Raw genomic sequence first — 23,982 nt, forward strand, 5'->3', positions numbered from 1 at the left:
AAAGATATTAAGCTCTATTTACAGGTGAAATAGACAAAACATCCCTTCAGTTTAAGAAATTTCCAACTTAAAATGAAATGTAGACTCGGAAGAAAACTATACATCTTGAGACATTCTGGCCATTGAGAAGAAAGTGTGGTCGGGACAAGAACACAAATAAGCTATAGGGTGCTGCATGTGATAATTAAGGCTGTATCAGATTGTGTATACTCATAGATCACACACATGCCAGAAGAGGCCTTTTCCCCGTATGAATTTATAACCAGTGTGTCAATGAAATCCATTTTTCGGATGATAGATGGAATATCACATGTGACAATGAGGAATACCGTAAAAGCAAGAGCAGTAAATGGCACTCTTCTGACTTACTGTACGTGTCACAGAAAGAGTGATTATTTCTCACAAGTAGAGGTGAAGTCAGGGACTATTATAGTCCATATTTAAGTGGTTTTCTCTTTTCTTCTACATCCACCAACATGATTAAATAATGATTTGGCTCAGCAGAGACTTGAGGGCGGTGGCCACAGCTCATTCCCAGTTTGTAAATGTCTTCCAAGTTCAGCTTCAGAGCAGCGCTGAGATAAGGAAAAGCGCCGGAAAGCCAGACCCAGACAGGAGGACCTCAGGGGGCAAGGAGGAGTCTCCAGGAACAAGACAGCAACGACAGAGTGACAATTGCAATCCTGCCAATCACAGGCACTTCACAGCCTTGGGCATCCTAACCGGAGCTGGAGAGGAAAGGGCCAGGGGAAGGACTTCTCTGGTGGCTGAGGCAAATCCAGGCATTGAGGTGGGGTCCATACGGTCACAAGATCAAGGCAGACAAGTCAAGGTGGTGGCTCATCCAGGTCTTACTGAGAGCCAGGTAGAAAGCGTTATAGTCACCTTTCTGTTCCCAAGTATCAGCCACAATACAGTGAGGGCTAGCGAGCCTGACATGGGGAGGGGGTCTCCACAGCAACTGAACTTCAGTGCTTGATGTCAAGAGTTTGTTCGGAAATGGAACCTCAATTCCTCTTGCTTCTAAACAAACCAGTCAAGTGAACAGAGCTGGGGACATGTGTGACAATCAACTCTTAGTTTCCCTTTTCAACTTATTTCTTTATTTGTGGAAACTGTTATGTGTCCAATACTAAGGAAGCTCTGCTGTTCCTGATCATTGATTACTTCATTTTATCTTTGCCAAGAGCACAATGTTCTAAGCACAAGGTACACTTCCAGGTGTACAAACTGAAACCCAGAGAAGTCACATGACCTGGACAGAAGGCATTTGCAGTCAGCCTGTGAATTCCTGGGACAACGTCATTTTAGGAGCCTTTGTATTACAGTAGAATCTCATATTACTGTTTGGCAAGATAATTTTCTCACTTTTGTCTTCTCTCACTTTGCCTACTTTTATGCATATCCTGATTCATAAATAAAAAATTCAAAAAGTTTTTTCTTGTCATTCAAACATCGTGGCTGTACATCTTAATGAGCTAGCCTCTGCATATAAACCTCCACAATATGCTGTGTATTTAGGAAATACACTTCTCGATTAGCTTAGGATTGGTCTTTAAAAATAGCTTATTTATAAAGATTTATATAGCTTCTCACCAGGGTTTTCTAATGTCTTTCAACTTGGTAGGTTAGACCTTAAAATACACATAGAAAAGAATAGGTGGTGCCCCAGCTTTTCCTCCTCCTTGGGCACTCTGGAACAGTCTATGTGGAGTCGGGAAAGCAGATTTTCAAGGTATTTGAGGTATCACAAAACACAAAAAGAAATATACCTTCTTAAAAACTTGTATCTACATGTTCAACCCATGTTTATGCATGATAATTTTGGTTGTTTTTGTTCCTAAAGTTTCCTGAGGGTTGATGTGGTGACCCAGTCAGTGAAAGCACTTGCCACCAAACATGATGACCTGAATCCTAACCTTGGAATCCATATGGTAGGAGAGCAATGGCTCCTGCAAGTTGTATTCTTCCACGCACATATGCCATGACACATGTGCATCCCACATACATGCTTATATACACAAACCAAAACAGGTAAATGTAAAAAATAAATTACAAAAAATTACAATTTTTTAACATATTTTACAAAATCTACCATTTTATTTAAATATTTTCTATTATGAAATTTTTTCATTATTTTAAAGTGAGCTGTTATCACTATATATAATTTATTTTTGAATTCTTATCATCTATATGTATATTTCTAAATAATGTTCTTATGGTAAACATTACTATTCTTATTCTAGTTTGCTTGTCTAGCACAAACTCTTTAATTATTCACTACATATTAAATTGAAGCCTGCATACCACTCACATCATACATGCGACAGTCATATAAGAGGGCAGCATAAAGAACCTTTGTGATGGAGCTGCCTCAGACTATGGTAGCATCACACAAATCTGAATGACAAAGTTTCACAGCACTAAGCATGGACACAAATGTGGAGCTCGCGAAAGCTGCATGAAGTGATAGATTGTGAATATGCTGATGGGTATTATATGGCCACTGAAGGTGCTGTCACTGGGGGCAAAAGGACAAAGACAAATAAGATCTCTTTGAGCTATTTCTTACAACTGTGTGTGACTTTAGTTAGTAAAAAATGGTTAAAAATGATGTAGTACTAACATCATACAGAATACATTCTAGTAACACACATACATTATGAATAAACATACACGAACACTACAGTGTAGCTAAGGGAAACTATTGAGTACCATAGTGTATATGACAAGTGAGTCTGATCATCACTTGACTAAAGGAAGGCTTCCTTGGGGATTTGGTATAGAGAGAGAATGAATGACTTGGAACTGTTCCAATGAAAAAGGGGACGGGAGATAGAACACATTCGTTTATAGGAGAAGTGTTTTGGCACAGAACAACAGTGATGGGTATGTGGACAATAGACAGGTGTGCTGGAGTGGGCAATGATTGGTACTGAGCACTGTGAATTATAGTTATTTTGTCATCACAGTGTTAGGAAACCACTTTCTGATGGCGATTTAAGGAAAGCAATAGTATCAAATCTGTATTTTTAATGGCTCCTTTCCTTTGGGGGAGAAGAACTTACTTGAAAAGGATGCCATGAGTACGGACGAAAATGGAAGGAAAAAGATCACTGTAGCAGCCAGTGGATGGGTCCTGGGGACAGACTGGCACAGTGAGATGGGGATAAACGAACACATTCACAGTATCATGGGTGCATTGGATAGCATTTGAATATGAGAGAAAGGAAATAGCAAAGGTTTGGGCATGGACACAAGCTGATGGAGAAACAGTGTTTCTAAATTGAGGGTGGAGCCAGAAAGGAAGATCTGAAGGAGAATCAACGGTCTGACTCTGTTTCAAATTTAGAAAAGGAGCCAAGGAGATTTTCCAAGTGGACATTTCAAGACAGAAGGAAGTATATTAAGCTAGGACACAGAGGAGACACAGGCCAATGACAAAAGTTTCACAACTTTGACATTTGTGGTGTTTTTTTAAAAAAAAAAGTCCTCCATAGGGAAAGGCACTAATAGGAAGTATGGCCGTGTGGGATAAGGTGTGCCTTATTGGAGGAAGTATATCATTGTGGAGGTGGGCTCTGAGGTCCCTGATGCTCAAGCTATACACAATGTGATTCACAGTCTCCTTTTGTGGACTGTGGATCAAAATGTAGAAGAATCGTTTCCTTTTTCAGCATCATGTCTGCCTGCAGGCTGCCGTGCCCCATCATGATGATAATGGAGTGAACTCGGAACTGTAGGCTAGCCCAAGCTAAAAGCTTTCCTTTGTGAAAGTTGACACGGTCGTGGTGTCTATTCACAGAAATAGAAATTCAAATTAAGACAGGATTTGGTACCAGGGACTGGGGTCTGACCATGATTTTGTTTGAAGGAATAATGGACCTTGGCACTGTGGGTTAGATAAATAGTTGAACACTTTAAGTGTTCCTTAAAGGGTCATGCTAGTAAAAGCATCGAAGGCAGTGGCTCTGAGGGGCATTTGATGAACTGTGAGAGCCCGGCTCAAGAAGTTGCAGAGGAGAGGAATATTATTAATAAGTAGCCCACAGATCATCTTGTGATATTTAGGTGAAGAAGGTGGCTGCCTTTTACCTATGTCTGAAGGGTCTGCCCGAGGCTAAAATGAAAAGATTTGGATGAATTCAGTTGGCAGAGAAAATCTCAAAACAGGCTAGTGTAGACTCTGTCATGTGGTTACTAATGTTCATGCTTGTGAAAATTTATAATGAAAAGGAGCAAGATGAGCAAGGAAAAATACAAAATACACAATTCGAGGATTAAAGGAGCACCAGCAAGTGGACTGGAGCTGGAGCCTGTGTTCGAGGATAGAAACAGATTAAGACATAAAATACGTAGGAAGCGGTCTCCTGTGCCCATTTGTTGTAGAGTACTTCCCACTTTCTCCTCTATCAAGCTCAGTGTGTTCAGATTGATATTGAGGTCTTTAATCCATTTGGACTCGAGTTTTGTGCATGGTGATAGATATGGATCTACTTTCATCCTTCTACAGGTTGACATCCAGTTATGCCAGCACCATTTGTTGAAGATACCCTCTTTCTTCCATTGTGTACTTTTGGCTCCTTTATCAAAAATCAGGTGTTCATAGGTTTGTGGTTTAAGATCCTGGTCTTCTATACGATTCCATTGGTCGACTTCTCTGTTTTTATGCCAATACCAAGCTGTTTTCAATACTGTAGCTCTGTAATAGAGTTTGAAGTCAGGGATGGTAATGCCTCCAGAAGTACCTTTATTGTATAAGATTGTTTTGGCTATCCTGGGTTTCTTGTTTTTCCATATAAAGTTGATTATTGTCCTCTCAATATCTGTGAAGAATTTTGATGGGACCTTGATGGGGATTGCATTGAATCTATAGATTGCTTTTGGTAGAATTGCCATTTTTACTATGCTGATCCTCTCAATCCACAAGCAGGGGAGATCCTTCCATTTTCTGGTATCCTCTTCAATTTCTTTCTTCAAAGACTTAAAGTTCTTGTCAAATAAATCCTTCACTTCCTTGGTTAGAGTTACTCCCAGATATCTTATGCTGAGAAGCCAAGGACAAAGGCGCTGAGCTTTGACTCTTCTGCATGGACGGGCTCTGTGGGAGCCTTCTCAGCTTGGTTGATCACCTTCCTGGACCTGGGGGGAGTTAGGAGGACCTTGGTCTTAACATAGAGTAGGGAACCCCAATGGCTCCTTGGCCTGAAGAGGAAGGGAGGGGGTGTATGGGTGGAGGGGAGGGGAGGGAAGGGGGAAGAAGAGGGGAGGAGAGGGAAATTTTTAAATATAAAAAAATAAAGAAAGAAAGAAAGAAAGAAAGAAAGAAAGAAAGAAAGAAAGAAAAGAAATAAAAAAGAAATAAAATAAAAGAGTGGTGACTTGTTCAAAGGGATTAAAGAAAAGCTCGGAGCAGGGTGTGGTCGTGCACGCCTTTAATTCTAGCACTTGAAAGACAGAGGCAGGTGGATCTCTGAGTTTGAGGCCAATTTGGTCTACAGATTGAGATTCAGGATGGCCAAGCTTAGGCAGTGAAGGAAACCATCAAAAACAGAAAGCTGGTGAAGATGAATGTAATTGGATAAGGGAGTCGTGTTCCTGCCCTAGTAAGGGCAGGTAGGTTCAGCAACATAATTCTGGCTTTAGAGTCAAGGATAGAAGAAATAAAACCTTCCTCCAGGACTAAGGAAAGCCTATAAGGCCAGGCATGTGTCAAGGGTATCCCTGCATTGAGACCTGAAGAGGCCCTTGTATGAAGCTGTGAAGGTGAAACCTGGGTTGTCTTGGAGACCCCAAGATGCTGAAGATGCCATAGCTGTGGGATAACTGTCAAGAAGTACTGCTAACAAGGAGTAGAATCAGCCCAAGAGAAGGAAGTATGTTGTAGTCAACAAAACTGAGAGGAATTGGAAATCTGAAGAGCATTTGACATCAGACATAGACATGGAGTTTGGAGTTTGCCCAGATTGTTTTCAGTCTTGCTTTGTTCAGTATTTCCTTGCTATGCACCCTTCCCTACATTTTGGAATAGTGATTCCTGTGTATATCCTGTATATTCTGTGCCATTATAGGTTGTAAGTATGTAATCTGCTTTTTTATTTTTATTTTATAGGGGATCACAGTTAAGAGATTGCATGAATTTCTGAAGAAACTTTGAACTTTAGACTTTGAAATAAGTTTGAGACTGTTATAGACCTTGGAACTTTTAAAGTTGGACTGAATGCATTTTTGCATTGTGATATGGCTACAAGCCTATGGGGGCCAGGGAGTGGAATGTTTGAAAGGAAATGACCCATCTAGGGAGCAACACTGTTAGGAAGTGTGGCCTTGCTGGAGTAGGTATGGCTTAGCTGAAGGAAGTGTATCACTGTGGAGGCAGGCTTTGATGTCTCCAGTGCTCAAGCTACACCCAGTGTGATACTCAGTCTCCTTCTGCTGCCTCTAGACCAAGATGTAGAACTCTCAGCTCCTTCCCTAGCACCTTGTTTGCCTTCACACTGCCCTGTCTCCCACCATAACAATAATGAACCAAATCTCTAATCTAGCCCTAGTTAAATGTTTTCCTTCATAGTAGTTGCCACGGTCATTGTGTCTCTTCACAGTAATGAAAACTTCTCGAAGACAGCATCCATACAATCTTTAAGAGTGAGGAGCTAATACTCGAGAATGAAAAATGAACAAAGGAAGAAACCAAATGGCCAAGAATAAATTCTTGAAGAATTTGAACATTTAAAAGTCAAAGAGAAAAGAAGGAAGTGGAAAGGAGATTGGGAAGGCAAGAGTCAAACAGGAAGAGGAAACTTGAGAGAAATGCCAGGAAAGAGGTATTTTATACAGGAACTGTATAAGGCCTGTTTAATCCTCATAGATCAGATGAGGCCTAGAAATAACCACTGGGTTCAGTCACATGCTTACCATATGTAAATGAGGTGAAAATGGAGATGAGGAGTGCAAATGGAAACCAGCTTGGTTGTTTGGTGGAAGAAGATGAAGGCGATGTCTATTTTCTCTACAGTAGAGCCATTGGAGAACAGAGCTTTGGTGGGATCAGGAAGGTATATGACAGCCACGTAAAAGAGAATGACACTGAGTCGACGGGAACCTTTCAACCACTGAGGCAGATTCCTGCCAAGTTCCAAACTTTCTCTCTGAGAGGAAGACTCGACGCTGTAAATAATTGCCGACATTCTTCATACTTTTGAAGACCTTTCACGACACATCATCACATTTGATGCAATAGCCAGCATCATTACTGAAATCACAATCATGCTTAACACGCAGAGAAGTTCTACTGTATGCCAGGCATGGGGTTAAGGGCCTGCACGATGCTAATCAACATTGGATGCTCAAGGGAACTTGCAAAATGACTAAAGTTTATCTGAAAAATAAACATTTGCGAATAGAGAAGAAAATTCTGGGAAAGAAAACAAGTGTGGACTGACCAACTATAATTGTGGTTTGCAACAATTGAGAGCTCAATGGAAAGAACTCAAAAATAATGACAAGTTTATGGGTAACTTCTGTGCAGCTGTGGTTGCCAATCATGGAGTTGGGGGGAGAGATAAAAGACTTTGGGGTACCTGAATTACCACTTTGAAAGTAATATAACTAGGCTTGGATGTAATTCCTTATTCTTGGACTAGATGAAGCAATGATGTGATATAAAAAATTCAACTCGGAGGCTCAGTGCAGGGCTCAGTCCGTGAACTGCTTGCTGTGTGTGCATGAGTACCTGGAATTGCATCCCAGTGCCTGCATGCGAAGCTGGACTCCAAGGAGCACATTGGTATCCCAATTCCTGGAGGAGGGCCAGGAAGATTCCCGAGATAAATGGTGAGTGTCAGACTCAAGGAAAGACCTTGCCTCAAAAATAAGATGAAGAGAAATAGAGGAAGATACTTTATGTTGACACACAAATACACAGGCACACACATAGAGACACACAGATGCACACATAGACACACACAGATGCACACACAGAGACACACAGGGACACACACAAAAACAAACACACACAGAGACACACACAGAAACACACACACATACACAGACACACACATGCACAGACACACATAGACACACACAGAAACACAGACAGACACATACACACAGACGCACATACAGACACACACACGTACACATGGATGCAACACATACACAAAAAGCAATTAAACTATAAAACTATTAAACAAAACTATAATACTAATAAAATACCAGATCAAGCTTATAAAATATAGAATAATATACACATATAAGTGAGCAAAACTTTGGTTATACACAATTAAGAACTATCAAATTTTTAGAACAAAAGAAGTTAGTAAAAAGTATGAAGACCCCAGTTTTAATAACAAAGACTAGAAAAAGAAAAAATAGTCATTGTTAGTAACCATGAAAAGATGTTCAAGTTTTGTTGAAAAATTATGAAGAAAAAAATAAAACAAAGTGATGTTTTACAATTATCAATGACTCTAACAGAGTGTTGTAGGTGGTGCTTATGCATGTTCGTAGGGATATGTGCAGGTCATGCACATATGTAGACTCTGGAGGTCAGCACGTGGTATGTTCCTCATCTCTTATCACTTTGTTTTTAAGTCCGGGTCTCTCACTGATTTTGTTAGGCTGGCTAGCCAATGAGCTCCAGGATCTGCTGTCTCTGCCTCCCCAAAGCTGGGGTACAGAGGCATGTCATTGAACCCCACTTCTTCCACTTCTTAACCAGTGGAGCCATCTCCCCAGTCTGAATTTTTATATTACTTTGTAGGACCTGGTATGTGGCAGGTATTTTCATTTTTCTTATGAACATAGTTTATGTAACAGTTCTTGTGCAGATGTGTTCCATAAAAACTATCAGTGTTTATTAATATGACCAGAAATTTGAATTAAAGGTGTAGCTAAAGAGCTTGATAAAACTTGGAAGGTGTTTTCTCATTAAGTCAAATACATAGCAACTCATTTATACATTTAGTGTGATTAATACATATTTTTCAGAGAGGATGTGCAATGTTCAATCTGATGTGGTTTCAAATACTTGCAAAGTTAGTTATTTTTCTTCAATTATTGTACTCTTTAGGATTGGCAATGCTTCTGAGAGTGCTAAATTAGCAAGGGGCCTTGAAGGCTAATCTATTGTTACAGATGGTTTGCGTTAATCAGCTTTAGGAAAGAAGACTTAGTGTGCTATTCCCTCATCATGTTTTTTCTTCTTCTTCCAGCACACTAAGTATTTATTATTTATTTTGTGCCAGGACAGAGATAGCTCCCAGTGTCACTCTACTTAATAGTAGAATGAATTTTGCCCTCCACTGGGGCCCAGGGAAACACAAGCATGATGCAGTCTCTCCAGTAAGAATTTGAGGTGGGTTAATCAAATAACCAAAGGCTATCTCTGCCTCCAGGTTCACAAGCTGGGAATGGCAGGGACGGCCTGGGGTGACATGTTACTTCTGGGATTATACTAGAAACTCATTTGGGAGGAATTATAATTAAAATATCATTCTCAATTATATATGACATCTAAGTGGAGCCAGGTCATGGACCTCCTCTAAACTGGTAAGAAATCAACTTTTTTGGCAAAGCGAAAGAGATTTCCTAGTTCTAAATGAATCATTAGGAATGAATAGGTCTTGGACATAACAAATGTTGTATAATTAAGAAGATAAAGAGATATGTTTAAAAGCATAATAAATCTCAGAATAACCCCAAACTGTGCCCATTTGTCTTTGTCAAAAAATACTGGAAAGAATGAAGAGAAATAGTCAAACATGGATTGCTAAGTCATCTGTACTTTAAAAGAAAAGTCACTAAACCAACATATACATTTGCTTGTTTTTTCATTCTAGTATTTTCTTCAGTTTTGTTTAGAATATTAAAGCATACATACTTGAGACGAAGTGACAAATATTTCTATTTGATCATTCTTTTTATCAACTGTGTTTGTTCTTGGCTGTTTCTCATGTTTACAGAACTCCCTCTGACTACTTTCTCCTCTCACACTCTCATCCCGTTTCCCACCTCTGGCACTGGCCCCGTATCCATCCTCTTCCAGATCCATGATTTTGGGGCTTGTTTTTGACCCATTTAGTTTAACCACGGACATCTGTGTGGCCACTGGATGGAGTTATCATTGTTGTTGTTGTTAGCATACAAATAATCAGGTTTCATTGTGCCATTTTTAAAACAAATGTTGCTTTCGTTGTTTCTCTTCCCTCTCTTTTCTTTTCCTTGTGTGCGTTCACTCTCCCTAGCCCCCCTTCCCTCCTCATGTCCCGTGTGTCCTCCTGGTGTCCTCCCCATTCCTAAACACATTTCATTCCCCTTGTGGTCTTTTGTCTAGTTTCATAGTCTTTACTCACATTTGCTCCCTCTATTTGTATACATATAAACATTAAAAGTTAGGATCCACATATGAGAAAGAACATGGATTGATTGATTGATTGATTGATTGATTGATTGATTTAAGTCTTTCTTAGCTTAAATCACTTAGTATAATTCTTGGATTCATCAATTTTTCCTGTAAATTTCATAATTTAATTTTTATTCACAGCTGAGAAAAAATTATATATATATGTATATACTATCACACGTATCTATAAACGTATGTAATATGTCATATACAACACATATGTGTATATATCATACATATTATATCACACACATATATCCCATTGACATTATCGTTTCTTCTATTAATGGACATCTAGGCTAGTTCCATTTCTTGGCTACTGTAAAAAATTCAACAATAAACATGTGATGTCTAGTTATCTCTGTGGTAGGATAAAGTCATATGAGTGTATGCCTAGAAGTGGTATAGCTGGATGCTATGCTAAAAACTATTTAACTCCAGGTAGTCCCATTTACTGATTCTGGGGTGTTTCCTGTGCTCATGGGGTCCTGTTCAGAAAGTTCTTGTCTATACCTGCAACTTGAAATGTGTGTCTTATGCTCTCCTTTAACTGTTTCGGCATTTCAGCTTTTAAATGAAGGTATACAATTCATTTGGTGTTGAATTTGGCGCAGGTAAGAGATGTGGCTCTCATTCCTCTGTTGATGGAGATCTGGCTTTGTCAGCTCCACTTGTTCAGTGCTCTGTCTTCTTCCCCTGCACATCTGATGATCTTGTCAGAAATGATGAGTCTCTAGTTGTGTGGCTTTAGCTACTCTAATCTATTCTATTATTCTACATATCGTTTTATACCAGCACTGTGCTGTTTTTGTTGCAATCATTGTAGTATAATTAAGATTGAGTGCTGTTACCGGTAACATTTTTCTAGTTCTATGAAGAATGTCATTAGAATTTTGATGGGAATTTCAGTGAATCTGTAGCTTTCTTTGGATGGTATTAGCCGTTTTCGCAATATTAATTCTGCCAGTCTGGGTGGGTCGAAAGTCTCTCTATCATATGACATTGCCTTTAATTTCCTTTTTCTGTGCCTTAAAATTCTTTTGTAGATTTTCAGTTCCTTAGTATCGTTTATTCCTTGGAACTTTATTTTGGGAGAAGCTACTATAAATATGAGAGTTTTGTCTGCGTGTCTATTTGTGCACTGTGTGTGTTTGCCTGGTTTTGTGGCAGCAAGAAGAGGGTATTGGATCCCATGGAACTGGAGTTACCCAACTATTGCAAAGTTCCATGTTGGTGGAGGGAACTGAACCTCAACAAGAGCAATATGTGCTCTTAACTCTGAGGCATCTCTCCAGTCCCTGGTTTTTGCTCCTTTGAAACAGAATCTTGCATAATACAGGCTGGCCTCAAGGGCATCAGGCAACTAAGGACACTTTTGACCATATGGTCCTCCTGCCTCCATCTTGAAAGCACTAAGATTACAGAAGTACACCACCATGTCTGGTTTTGCATGCAGTGCCGAGGGTCCAACCCAGGATTTAATGTATACTAATCAAACACTAAATGACCTATATGTCAAACCTGAATAAAAATTAATTTTATGTATTACTTTATATAGTCGCTAAATTATATTATATTGAACTGTAAGAAATTGATGAAACTTTTTAACCTAAGAAACTGGCAATTTTATGTGTTTCACTGAAACTACAGTAATATCATTTCAATTGTTCAGAGAAAAAGTTTAAGTAATAAATACAGAGAGCTCTTTCTCGTAAAGAGTCGCGGGGCCAAGCACTCTGGCTTTGGGGTAATATCATCACATGAGATCGAAAATGTCTTGAAAGAAAAACTGAGGAAGTGTTTTGAACTTGGATGAAAATAAAATTTATGCTGTTTTCATCAACCTTTATCTGGAACTTAACTTTTTCATATTACAGTGTAGTCATTATAGAGCATAATCAACAGTCTCGCCCAGCTGTGAACCTACACACTAGGATAATGCCACCTTAACAAGGCATTCCCCAACTGGTACCACAGTGGCGTAAATGTTATTAGAGCAACTAACCACTTTCTTATTGAACTTAAGGCCAGATTCACAAAAAAGAGGTCATAACTCTGTTAACTGAGCCGTGTACTTATGGCTGGTAAGTAGGTCATGGACCCTAAGGGGGAATCTGTTGTTATTCTGATAAATGGACACAGTATTGAAGTGCTCCCTAAATACTTATCTTCATAGCCATAGACTAGAGCAATCCTCATTACGGAAGCTTCTTTTTGCAGAAGTTGGCAATTAAGAAACATACTAACAGTGGATCAAAGTGCAAAGAATAAGAGACCGTGGAGGGCTCAGTCCTGAGTAGGACATCTGCACCGTGTCCCCTCCCTCCAAAGCTCAGAGATCACTGCAGACTGCAGGGATAGCTAAATAAATGGAAGAGCTGTGGGTAGCAGAGACTGCTGGGAAATGGTGCTTTTCAGACACAACAGACACACTGTCACAGGAACTCACAGCAGATGTAACTGTGGGCACAAGACTACCCCAAATGCAGCCAGCCAGGATTCCATCAATAGTGACAGGGTGCTCACAAAGTCCCACCCCTATCTGAGGAGTTATTTTAATTAATGGTTGGGAGAAGAGTCGTTTTTCTACGGGGATGTGTCCCCTGAGAGGACACCCATGCTTCACTGGATGACCTACACCTACCTACGCAGGCATCAGCAGCACTGAGTGGATTCAGCGGTTTATTTATTTTAAAGTACATGAAGCATGGAAAGGGATAGGAGAACTGGGGAGGGGTAGCAGGGAATTTGATCAAAGCACGTGGTATGCATGTTTGGAACTTTCAAACAATAAATTAAAAACTAGAAAGCGTGAACTTAGGGCAGTGGCAAGTGCTGCAGCAGTCGGAGAATCTCTGAGACGACAAGAGAGACCACAGGGATGTCGGCGGAAACAGGGAAATCAGAGCGGCCGGCACATGGCAGCGGAAGGTCTGTTTGAGACCTCCTGTAGCTGAGAGCCTCTGTCTTCCTTCACTGCCCTTGTTTTTAATTTCTCTTCCTCTGCCTCCATTCACCTGTCCTGTGCAGAATTCCATCACTTTTCTCCGTGTCTTACCTAGTTTCCAACTTGAAATAAAGGGCAATACACCAGGTTATTTTTAATAAAATTTAGGTTTATTAGTTTATTCCATCATACGGACTTTCATTGCTTTCCCCACATTATTAAAAAGGATAAAAGATAAGTAGAGGTCCCTTACCCAGCCAGAAAGGCACTGGAGCACCTGTACATGCCATCTCTTTCCTCTCCCTCCCTCCCTCCCTCCCTCCCTCCCTCCCTCCTCCCTCCCTCCCTCCCTCCCTCCTCTCCCTCCCTCTCTCTCTCCTCTCTCTCTCTCTCTCTCTCTCTCTCTCTCTCTCTCTCTCTCTCTCTCTCTCTCTCAGCCTGCAGAGCACATAATGTCCCATGAACAATTTTTAACAAAACGGCAGGTCTAATGGGAAGATGCCCTTAAAAAGTGGTTTCACGAAACTGGAAAAACAGGTGGCAGAAGAGAACCGCCCGGGCAGCAGAGCAAAGCAAACTAAAGACACGGTGATGGCTACAAGTATGCGAAGGCAGCTGTGGTGGGGACAGGAGCATGCTGCGGATGAGCAGGACTGTCCCTTGGTCACTAGTGCTGCTGCTCTATCCGCAGTGGAGCTGGCATTGCTGCCACTTGCACATGTTGCCTGGCTGGGGGGCATGAGAGTGTTCCCGGCTACTGAGGGGCTAAAAACACGAGGCTCGTGTTATGGGTGCTAGCGGGGTGACTGGTTCTGAGGGTGGGGTAGTGTACAGTATCCAGGAGCTGGAGAAGGTCCTGCCACCCGACACACTGCCCACCCAAAAAACACAAGATATCCAAGATGAAGAATGGTTCATTTTCTGAATTAGGTCTCCATGAAGAACCTTTGTGGTTCATGCTGCAGCCTGAAGCCATGTTGATGGCCATGGCCTGTGCTGTCTATGGGCAAGGAAGCTTCTTTTGCAGGTTAGATGACTACAGACTCATAACTGAGAATGAGAGACACTGAAGGCTTCTCTGATAACCCCCTCCCTTCTTCCCCCAAACAGAAGCAGTCCAGACAGAAAACTGTTGAAGAGAGTTCTTTAAACCTGTGATAAAGATGCTGAAGTATTGCTCTTCACAGCTGATGGCCTTCTGGTAGGGATAGGGGTGGCGTGGGAAAGGATTTATTTTTCTTTAATGGGCTGGCCACTAAGAGGTTTACCATGCTGCAGTGAGTACATGGGCAACAACCACTGACTTGGTGGGGTTTCTGTTGCTGTTGTTTTGGAGAGGATGCTCAAGGGTGGACCTGGTAGAAATGGGAAGTGAGTGTGATCAGGGTGCATTGTATGAATATAAATAATTGATAAAAGATTATGTTGGTGGAAAAACAAATGCCACTCTTTCAAACTCTGAGTTTATATTCTTGTAATAGTACTTGCAGATATGATAAGTATCTTCAGTTTAGTCCCCAAAACAGTGACAGTTCCTGGGACACTTCTTTATTGGAACACCGTATCTGGGGAATACCCCATGCAAGTGCGTGCTAAGGCATTTCTACTGTGCCTTTCTCCTCTTGACTCACCACCAGTGTGCTCCCAATGCTGTGGTGGCCCAACAACTCTTCCTCCAGTGACTTGGGTTTAACTCACACCTTTGACAACCTTAGGAAAATTAGCTAACCTCTCTGATTTTTATCTGTTAAGATGAAGTCTGTAATATCTCTTTACAAGGGTTAGAAGATATGTTTACAAAGTGTTTATCCTACCATATAATAAATGTTGGCCACCTTCTCTAAGGCTGACAGTGACACCATTACTTTTCCAGGGCATCTGCTTTGCCATGCTGCTACTATGTTCCCCTGGTTTGTAACATTTCTGCTGTTAGAAGTGCCTCTCAGGGATGTGGTTCGAAAAAGGCATCTTGTAAACCAGCAGGAAACTTTGGATTCCACAGCATTGCAGGTTTTCAGAGTCACGCAAACAAACAATTGTCCCATCCTTAAAGGGCTGGTTATTAGAGCTTGGTTCGTATGCTACTCTTGAGGTTTAGATGCCAGGATAGTATATAGGATTAGAACAACATTATAATTGTGAACTTCTGATCACTGAAGTCCCTTTGATGGACTCAAGTTGGGAAGATTTAAAAGTAGCTTGCATTGAATACTTAGTGTGTGTCAAGCAGTGTTTGTACAAGTTTTTAGATGTATTATCATTCATCACATTAGTCCGGGGACATGGATTTAGCAGAATTGAAAGGCCTCTTCAGAGTGCAGACACTAAAGGTAACAGGTTGGTTCAACTACACATGGTCACATGAGTCTTGAGGGCTCACAGTTCATCCCATGCACCACCCTGGGTAGCTGGGGAGTTGAAAGTGCTAAGGCAGCTGAAACATGCTAGTTTCATCCATGAAAACTCCTCTCCATGTCACCCGTCATAAAACAGCTCTGTCCATTAGCCCTGAATTTTACAAACCTTTTATTTTAGTACCGCAGGCTCAGCTAAACCGACCAAGACCCACTAGTCCCACGGCAAACAGTTTAGCAAAAGTCAGAAAGTAAATAATTAACTAAAAAGAACACACGAGGGGCATAGATTTCTCCAAATGGGAGCCGAATGGTTCCAGTAGACACAGAACCTGTCATTTGTCAAAGTGCACAGGACAGGAGGAGTTATCTTTTCCTCCTGATCTCCAGACTCAGCAGACAAGGTAGATTGCAGAAGAAGGTCAAGAGGTTATCTACCCCAGTCAGGGTAAGAATGACTGGTCTGGATCCAGTGTTTGGAATGAAATTCTCAACGATATCGTCATTGGGCCAGGGATTTGAAAAGTGAACCACAAATTGCCCAAGATTATAGTTAGTTTGAGTATTAACTGTCTCGCAGCCCTGTGTCAATCTTTGCCCATGAGTCTCCCCAACACAGAAGCTGCTGCCCAATAGTAGGCGCTCCCTGCTGACTTCCAACCTCCAGAAGAGCTTTGAACACGCCTCCTGCTCAGGCAATCAAGTTAACTCCATGAATTCAGCCACAGATAAACACGGAAGGCCTGCGGTACTTAACCCTCCTTAGGGATGCACGCTTTCTCATCCAGTTTTCTATCAGAGCAGACTTTGCTCCTGAGCAAGCAGCTCTCCTGGGCCATTCATTCACTCACTTTCGATCCACTCCAAGCCTCTCGGGGAAGGAGTTTTGTTTTCGTTTTGTTTGTTTGCTTCATTTATTTCTGTGGGCAATGACCATACCAGAAAGGGTCTGTACTTTGGAATCGAATGACTGTGTATGGGTGAGAGCTCCTGCAGGTTAGTTCCCGTACAGCTCACCAAACCCTCCCAGAAAGCTGACCTACAAGCGAAGGGGCCTCAGAACTGACTAGAGACTAAGTCAGGCACGCTTCTCATGTAAGAAAGAATGGGAAAAATATAGTAATTCAATGTTTGAATTAAACAGTGGTGGAATATTCATGAAAAACACTTTCTCAAAAGCTGGGGATGGTGGCTCGTGTCTATAATCCCAGCACTTGGGAGGATGAGGCAGGAAGGCTGTCACCAGTTCATGATAAGCCTCGGCTGCAGAGCGAATTTTAGGCCAGCCTGAGCGACAGAGTAAAATTCTGTCTCAAAAAGCAAAATAGATGATAGATAGATAGATAGATAGATAGATAGATAGATAGATAGATAGATAGATAGGTCCTTCCCAAGATAGATAACCAAAGACAGGGTAACCCACTCATCTCTCTGGAGTCAGCGTCCTTGGGAGTGGCATAAATGGTCTACCTCTAAGATGCCCATGGAGCTGGAATTGGCTCTCCTGGGGCCATGACTGACCTCAGATTCCATCTGACTCCAGAGGAATTTAAAGAGTCTACAAACAAATAATCCAAAGCTCGCATTGAAGATGCCTAAATTTTAATCCCATCTTTCTGGAACTACTTTATTTTTATGTGTGTGTGCATGGGGAAGGGGATTCTTCTTTGTTCTCCAGGTTGCCTTTGAAATAGCAAAAGGGCTGTTTTCTGAGTGGAGAGGTGGGGGAAAAGCCACACCTAAGGGAAAAAAGCCCTCAGTAAGTTTTCTACTCCTCTCGGAAGTCAGCGTGCCAATATTGCACTCAATACTTATTTGCTATTTTCTTATTACATGAAGCTTTTAAACAAAGCAACATATTCTACTTGGTCTGGTGAACAGCAAAACTAACAGAATTTCCTTAGGATGCATAATCGTCTGATTTTTCTACGAGAGGAAATGAAGGTTGTAGTCCCTCGGTCATATGATGACTGACATATCGACCAGCTGCTCCACCATTACTTCAAAGTTTTCAACCGGTTTTGAAATCTCCAAGGGGCCACATCCTTGGCCCAAGCATACCATTCCTATTAGTACGAATGTAGTCTTACAGGCAAAGGGCAGTCTGTAGTCTTCCTTCTGGGAGGAAAAACACTAATCACGTTATCTTGGTCCTGGCTTCTCATAAGCTAACTTATCTTATCATCATGAACCTTAGCAAGTTTTCTGCTTCTACCAGTCTGGCCATAGGGTGCTCTGTCTAAACTCCGGGCTGATAAGGGTTTTCATTCCTAAACATTTCTTAAAAGGCTTATTCAAAATCAATTTCTTCTCGGTGGGACATTCAATTGTAAAGCTATTGCGCAGATTGGTAATGTTTGTGGGCTAATAACACCAGCCCAGAGACTCATCTCAAAAACAACACTCTACTCTCAAATCCACCAGGCAGGGCGGAGCTTTCTGGTCATCTTGCCTTGAGTCAAGACTTACTTGTACAGTGTTTTCCCAAATTCTCTAATTCTCTACTGAAGCTCTGGATAAAGAAATAGAAGATGATGGGGCAGAGGAGGCACCTGGTAAACTTTAGTCTTAATTGTCACAGTAGAGTAGGAAAAGCCTGCTGAGAACAACAGAGCCTAGACATTATCGCAATTCATCCCCTATTGGGCATCTTCCATGTAAGTTAGTTTCTGGAAGATGGCAGGTCGTTCTGTCAAGGAGGAGAAGACAGAACTCCTGGCAGGTCTACTAGGAGGACAAATCAATAGTAAAACAAGACTGGAAGGCCTGGGCAGCTCTTCTGAACCCTGGCACACCTCTTGGTGTGCCACCTCATTTGCAGAGAATGCTACTAGCAATGCCCAGTAGTGGTTGGACCCATCCAGAATTTTATCTGAGCTTTCACAACCTTGTCTGGATGCCCTATATTAGATCAAGTATGGACTAAAGTTGTTTGCACTTTACTAATGAAAATCCCAAGGCAAAGGAAGAGTTAGTAGTGTATTCCTATCAAGTGACTAGGAGTAACAGAGAGCTGTGACTGACTCATTTCCATCTCTGTAGATTCCACATCTAAAACTCAAGAGCCATAATTGCTGAAGCATCCTATTTTGTGATAAGTCGGAAGGCAAAGCCTAGTTCTGTAACAATTCCAGTGGTATCCAGCCCCTCAGTATGAGAAGGCCTTAGATGAGTGTGTTTCAAGCTTTCAAGTTATTGTAAGGCTCTCCGATCCTATCAGTCTGAGATAAACTCAGAAAGAACGGGCTACTCCTGGCCCCAACAGCATGCATTTGCCCGGCCCAGCTCCAAACAGTAACAGTGGAAGATTGATGTGGTGTTAGTGTGAATTAAAATATTAATGTAGGAAAGATGGGGGTGTGTAAGACATGCATGTGCTTGTGTGTATGTGTGTGTGTATGTGTGTGTGTGTGTGTGTGTGTGAGAGAGAGAGAGAGAGAGAGAGAGAGAGAGAGAGAGAGAGAGAGAGATGGAGAGAGGAAAGGAGGGAGGGAGACAGACAGACTTGGTACTGGATCATTCTGATACAGTATTCAAGTTCAATGTCATGACTGAGAATGTTTTTTCTTACATGCAAAGGTCTGAGTTGACTAAAGCTTTGGTCTTCCTTCCTTCTGCTGCTTTTCTCCCAGTCTGAGCGGGAGCTAGTCATAGGGTGGTGAGTCCTTACCACAGCCTGACTTCTTTCTTATTCCACAGTGTTGAGTGAGGGGAAAATGCCAGGTGTTAGCTAAGGTCATGCTCAACAGCACACTGCACAAAAGGATAGCTGTGGTCCTGCCCAGGTCAGCTGACACCTGAAGTTTCCTCACAGCACACTTACTGTGTGTTGTAAAACCCTTGGACATGGGGCGTGCTTGGCCAAAATAACAGTCTCTGCGCCCCAGACTTCTTTTCAGCCAAGTTTGTGGAATCCGTGGTAAAGTAAATTCATTCTACAGGAGCGCTTAAACGAAACACCAGTGAAGACAAATGCACATGAAAGACCAACATTTTGTAACAATAAATGCCATTAATGCCAGTAACCCTGCTCATTCTAATGCAAAGGGCCCTTGGGTGATGTTCTAGTATCAGGGATTGGTTGGGGTGGCCCCTCTCAGGAGACTCCACAGAGAGGCAGTCTATACATGCTACTTCCCTTCAGGTCCTCACTTCACAGTCTTCCCATCCCCAGCTCTGAAGGCTTTTTAGAGCTGCCCTGGAGGAGCTCTGCTGAGTCCAGCATTCTTTTCTTAGCTCTTGCTCTGGGCTTTTTTTTCTTTGTTGCTGTGGCATTCCAACCTCTGTATTTCAACACTTCCCCGATCTTCACAGTGTGCTTTTCTGATTCTTCTTCCCCCCGAATCTAATGATCTCTTCTCTTCAAAGTTATGCTTACATAACCCGTGTTTGTCAAAACATACAAAGCTGTAAGCTTCAGAAAGGATGGATATAGCTGTGTGGTTTACGCTTCTGTCAGTCCGACTAGGAAACACAGGTTCACAGTAAGCATTTCTGTCATCTGCGCAAGGACACCACCCTCTTTTCTACCCTATCCTCTCTGTGCTTTGTAAGCTCTGATCCTCTCCGAGCCCTTCAATCACCGACTGCATGTGCTGCTCCAAATTTTATAGCTTTAGAGCTTTGATTTCACCCCTGCCAATTCAGATTGTTGACACCTCATCGCATGCCCCTGTGCTCAGCCACTTTCTTGCACAGGTCACTCACACACCACACACTCACACACCACCACCACCACCACCACCACCCATGCTCAGCCACTTTCTTACACAGGTTACACACACACACACACACACACACACACACACACACACACACATCTGTGCTCTGGCCACTTTGGGGCTCATGACTGTTAGCTCCCCTCTCAATATTCATATCTCATCAGTTGCTAAGTTCTGTTGCTTCTACTGTTCAATAATCTCTCAAGCAACTCTCTACCTCTTCATTTGTATTTCCCGTACCACTTCCCTAAAGCCTGCTGCTATGCCATAGAAATAAATTCCTTTCCAGTACTTATCTCTAAAATCCATACCTCACGAACATGACACGGCACCAGGTGATCTTGATTTGTTAGGCTCTAAGGGATGGAGTAGAAATGTCTTTTCACGTTCCAGCCCCTACAATATTTTTCCATACGTACCAGCCTCAGAAACCATTCTCGGTCGTCTTGCAAGGCCCTGTAGCTACCATAAGCATTTCTTCTCCCAGCTTGTGCTAGCCCTCTTCCCAGAACAGCTTAAACAGACTTGTAACCCTGGAGCTACTGTACAGGCAGATGCCTTCCAAGTAGGTATTCAGAAGACCCTGTTTTTGTACCCTCTGAGACTGTCTCTTTTAGTAGCAAAAGAGTTCTTGGTTTTGTATCATGTTTAAGCCTACAACAATCCCTTTGAGAAGATAAAATACATTTGCCTGAGATATGATACTAAGGGTTTATCTGTTGCTAATGCTATTGATAAAGTTTTTTAAATATTAAAAGGAAAACAAAATCAATCTTTAAAAAAACAAGGGATTTGATCAATCAGAAGAAACAGACTGGGCTCTGAACTTTCTGATGCTTAGCATTAATAGAGGCACTATAGGTGGCATACAGGACATTGACGTTCTCTTCCTTCCCACAGCAGGCAGAGCCCAGGGCTAATGGAGAAAAGGGGCAAAGCTACATTTGACGTGACTGGACAATGACATTGTCCTGGGAAGAGTTATCGTAGCTACCTCACCCAGAGAAGGGAAGGGCCAAAGGTGATCCTACAAGCCATTCTAGAATGTGCTCCACGTCTTTTGGGTTTTTTTTTTGTTTGTTTTGTTTTTAGAAAAGGGGGTTTATTGAGGCATAACTTCCATATTGCCACAGAAAAGTAACAGCTCACAACAGCAGATGCTCATCCTCCCCCAGGTCTAGAGAAAAGGGGTGTGGGAGATGCTGTGTCTGAAGGGCTCTGATCCGGCAGAGACTGAGAAAGAAATCTTGCCCTGTGTCTCCTCTCGTTTCTGGTGGCTCTGGGCGTTGCTTGGTTTGTAGTCGCCTCGTTCCGGTCACGGTCTCCAAGGTCCCATCGCTCTTCCTTTTCGCTGTCTTCTACTTTCTTGTCTGACTCACAAAGATAAATGTGATTGCACCTGGGGCTTATCTCAATAATCCAGCATAGGTGTCTTCGGGAAACTTGACTTATTCATAGTCTTGGCCATGTAAGGTAATAATTATAAATTCTGACGGTTAGCACAGAGATAAATCACTTTGGGAGGCACCATTCAACCTTCTGTAGACAAAAAGAAAATGCTGGGCTCTACATTCAAAAGCTGCCAAAGTGTTAAAACATGTCTTAATTTTTTCTTTCATGGTCTTTCTCGGGTTTTCATTGGTTAGAAGTAGGGTACAGCTGTTTGGTTGGTTCCTTTTGTTCATTTGTTTGGGATTTAGTAGTTTGTTATTTTACATCATTCTAAGAAAGGAAATTTTAGATTAGTCTAATTTTTTATGAGTTTTGTATGAATTTTGCCAAGTATATTTATATTATTCATTATCAGTTTTATTTATTTCCTTGTATATTTTTGGCTTTTTTTTTTTTAGTATTTTTGGCTTTTTGAGACAAGCTTTCTCTGTGTAGCCTGGGGTATGCTGAAACTTGCTCTGGAAATCAAGTTGGTCTCAAACTCAGAGATCCACCCATCTCTGCCTCCTGAGTGCTGGGATGAAAGTCTGTGTCCCAACACCCGGTTTCAATATCAGTTTAAAATGCAACCATAACATGTAACTCGCTTAATGATATAGAACCACTAAGATTCTACAGCTTACATCCCACAAACCATGTGTGTGGTACAAGTGAGGAAGGACATGACAAGGGCTCTGGTGATGTTGTTTTCTTGGGATGCCATTGTCTTCTTTCTTGTTGGAAGTCTTGTCTCCAATGCAAAGCATACACTCTTCAGGCTCTCTGAGAAATACTAGGCTTATGTTATACTTTGACTGTTTGCACAGCCCTACCCACTGAGACCTGTCAGGGTTCTATGCTAGGATGTCAGGAACATTATACTTGACTGGGACACAAAGGACAGTCATAAAGGCCACATCCCATTACCCATTCTTCTTTCCACCATGCAACTGAAAGAGTAACATTATTAAGAACTCCTACATGATAGCTGGACATCACAGCATATATCTGTAATTCCAGCATCTCACAAACTTGAGGCAGGAAGATTACAAATTCCAAGATGGCCCAAGTTATAACAGCAAAAGCTCTACCTCCAAAAAAAAATCTTGAAATGTTATCAGAGCACTCACCAGGTATGATGTAAGATGCCTAAGTGACTACACAGAGTGTACGAGACAGTCCTCCAACACAGAGCCGCGAGACTCAGAGTCCATTTGTGAGCTGTGATCCACAGCATTGGTGGGTGTTAAATCGATTTAAATGTGAGCCCTGACCAATTGTATCACCTACACATACAATCCTAAAATAGCATGTTTAGAAATAGCAAAAGGTATTATTTTGTAATATATATTTTGTAATTCACATATAAATCCTTAGAATCCTCTTCTAAAGACAATCCTATCAGCCCAAGAGTCAGAAAATGGCCCTTTTAATCCTCTTTCCTTCTATTACTGTCACCACCTTAAATAGTGTTATGTAAATTGCATGTATGAGATTCAAGCTGGCCAATGAAAGGGCTACATTAACACTGGTTGTTAAGGTGACCTAAACTGAGGCTTTGGTAAAATGATTTTATCTAGATAGCTGAAAAATTGACACCTGTACAAAATTCTCAAATCATATCAGCTAAAATAAAATGAATGTTTATTTTTAAGCTCTATTGTTTATTTTATTATTTAGTGTTTGATTGGTTGGCTGACTTATTAATTGATTAAAGACTGGGTCTCACCAAGGAGTCCCAGCTAGCCCAGAGCTTCCAGTGCTCCCCCGCTTCTGCCTCCTGAGCGCTGGGATCACATAGGTTGTCATTATGTCTACCTTAACTTTCACGTTAATAGTGTTATTTCTTGACTTCCTTAGCTACATCAAGTAGTAAAAGTTTGTCTTTTGAAGTATACATAGTTGTACCTGGGTAAGTAGTCCCTAGCCAAGCCTCCTGAAGACAGGCTAGCATTCACACTTGAAACTAAGCAGCTCCCACAAATGTCTGTGTCTTTCCACCTTCCCTACTATGTAGAAAGGATATCTGGTAATACCATTGCTTTGTGCTCGTTCTAAGAACATAGGCCTGTAAGAAAGTTCCTCTAAAATGACTAGAAAAGCACTTTGTAATTTACAAAGTCAAAA

The sequence above is a fragment of the Arvicola amphibius genome, chromosome 8, assembly GCF_903992535.2.
Source record: "Arvicola amphibius chromosome 8, mArvAmp1.2, whole genome shotgun sequence".
Taxonomy (NCBI): domain Eukaryota; kingdom Metazoa; phylum Chordata; class Mammalia; order Rodentia; family Cricetidae; genus Arvicola; species Arvicola amphibius.